Genomic DNA, 2,708 nt, shown 5'->3' with positions numbered 1-2,708 from the left:
TGATGAAGACTAGTTGATTGCTCCCCCATACACACTATGGGTGAGCCGCTCTTCACCATATATTCACAAGTCCATTGCCACCATCCTCCATCACTTGACGTCATCCTCCATGGGTTGTATGCGTATTCCTCTTGCTTGCGTTGGATTGATGAAGACTAGTTGATTGCTCCCCCATACACACTACGGGTGAGCCGCTCTTCAGCATATCTTCACAAGTCCATTGCCACCATCCTCCATCGCTTGACGTCATCCTCCATGGGTTGTATGAGATATTCCTCTTGACGCAAGCCCATGGAAACACACCTAACCCCACATAGAACTCTCAAGAAGACCATGGGTTAGTACACAAATACGTACTGGACAATGCTTACCATACCATGGGATCACTTGATCCCTCTCGGTACATCTTGTACGCTTTGTGTGTTGATCATCTTGATTTACTCTTTGTCTGACGATCTTGATCAACCTTGTGTCTCTATGATCATTCTTTGGATAATACCTTGAATACCACCTTGGTCATCATATAAACTCCTTGAACCCAACAGGTGGACTTAAAAAAGTGCCTATGGACAAATCCTATAAATATAACTTAATGCAACCATTAGTCCATAGGAATTTTCATCAATTACCAAAACCACATATGGAGATATATGCTCTAACAATCTCCCCCATTTTGGTAATTGATGACAACCACTTCAAGAGAGTTTATATAAGGAAATAAGCATAACCAAGCGCACACATACAAAGCAATAATGCATGCGTGCAAGATGTAAATGCTTATGCAATAGAAGCAAAACCCTCTAAACATATCCAAAGTAAACTCTCTAAACTTCTCCCCCATTGGCATCGATTGCCAAAATGGACGAAAAGTTTAGAAAGCCAATATAGTAGGTGGTCCTCCAAAAAATGTGTACTTCTCAGCAAATGAGTGCAAAGAAATACACAAATACAATGATAAGTAGTTGGAGGAAAACAGACTATATTGAGGACCCAAAGATTGCAAAAATAAGGATCGTATGGCACAAAGACATACAAAATAGAAGCAAGCAATCAAAAGATACCATATGGAACAAACAATCACATGGTCCTTCGAACCACATGAATAAAAGATACTATGATAAAAGCAAAGGAGTGTTTTATCAAAACTAGAGAAGCTCCCCATGATTTGTGCACTAATAAGAGATTTTTGTATTTGATACAAGCGCACAAAATAGGATCGTTGCTCCCCCAAAATTAATAAAAACACACAACGAGTGCAAGAAGATAGATGAGACAATAAGCATATCAATTGCACAAAACAAATGGTTGAGCAACATGTAAAAGAAGCAACTTAAGAATAGGCTCTACCAAAGTAATGTGTGTGAGTCATGGCAAAGCACTTGAGAAGACTAAGATAAGGATGAGCATTACTCATCAACATAGTCTTGATGAAATGAGACACAAAGTGCAAGACATATCATTCCCACGCACACATACCAGAAAATGGGTTCACAAGCTTACTAATAAACAAAATAAGAACCAACGCTTGTGACAACCCATGGTGAAGATAGGAAGTAAGAACCTTGTTAAGAGGAGGGATACCAATCAAAATGGCAAAACCCTCATCAAGACAAGCTTGAGGAAAAATAATCTTCACGGCCAAAGAGTGTATCAATATGTAGGAAAATAAGATACGCACTCAAGACAAATCCTTTCATGAAGCCACCAAAAACTGAAAAAGGAAATGCAACGGTGGACGTGAAAGAAAAGAGGATATCAATTAGAGACGTAACTTCTCTCATGTGTAAAAGATTCTAAGTAGAAGACAATCATGATGATATATTTCCACAAAGAAGGATGTACACACGAAATGGTTACAAGAAGGAACAAACTAGATATCCAAAAGGAAGTCATAAATATATCAATAAGATCTTTTGCTTGGAAGCATAGCACATGGCCTAATATTTTCTTATTGTACAACATGAACTTCCAACATACGAACATCAAAGACATCCCAACTAGTAGTAAGACATCATCGTTCGGATGCTTTGAGAAAGGAAACAAGTACTACAAGAACGAATCAAGAGATTCATGCCATGATGCAACCTGGAAAAGAAAAGACAGGTTGGGGCCTTTGCAAGAAAAGAATGCATGAAGTGGATACTTGTTACCGAGACAACATTGAATTGATGTAGTAGATAGTTGTTCTTTGATCATCCTTACTTGGCTCCAATAATCACATGGTCTCAACGCCTTCCTTATAGGTGAGCCGAGCATCCAATGCATCTCCAGTTGTTCCTGGAACAGCAAAACAAACAAAATGGTGCCCAAACTCATTGGGACCAAAGAGTTAGAAACCCAACAATACATAGGACAAACTCCACATACATATGTGCATATATATATATGAATTTGAATTTCATGCACACTTTAGCCATTTTATGACAAGGTGGAGTTTCCCCTATATATTGGGTCAAAGAAAGAAAGCAAGCAAAAGAAGTTGTATATAGTAGATATGCATGCTCAAGACTCTCAAGAATCAACTCAACACAAAGTTGATAAGTCACCAAAAGACAAGGTATCAAGTGATAATAAGATCCCAAACAAAAAAACTATCACTTGAAGGATATCAATTAAAATATACCTCAAGGAATGAGATATGCATTGAGACATGCCAAATAAAAGGAAACAAGATACCAATTGAAGGAAAACAAACACGAGGTATCTAA

Source organism: Hordeum vulgare, chromosome 7H (assembly GCF_904849725.1).
Source record: "Hordeum vulgare subsp. vulgare chromosome 7H, MorexV3_pseudomolecules_assembly, whole genome shotgun sequence".
In the NCBI taxonomy this organism is placed as follows: domain Eukaryota; kingdom Viridiplantae; phylum Streptophyta; class Magnoliopsida; order Poales; family Poaceae; genus Hordeum; species Hordeum vulgare.
Note: the sequence above shows the minus strand (reverse complement) of the source record.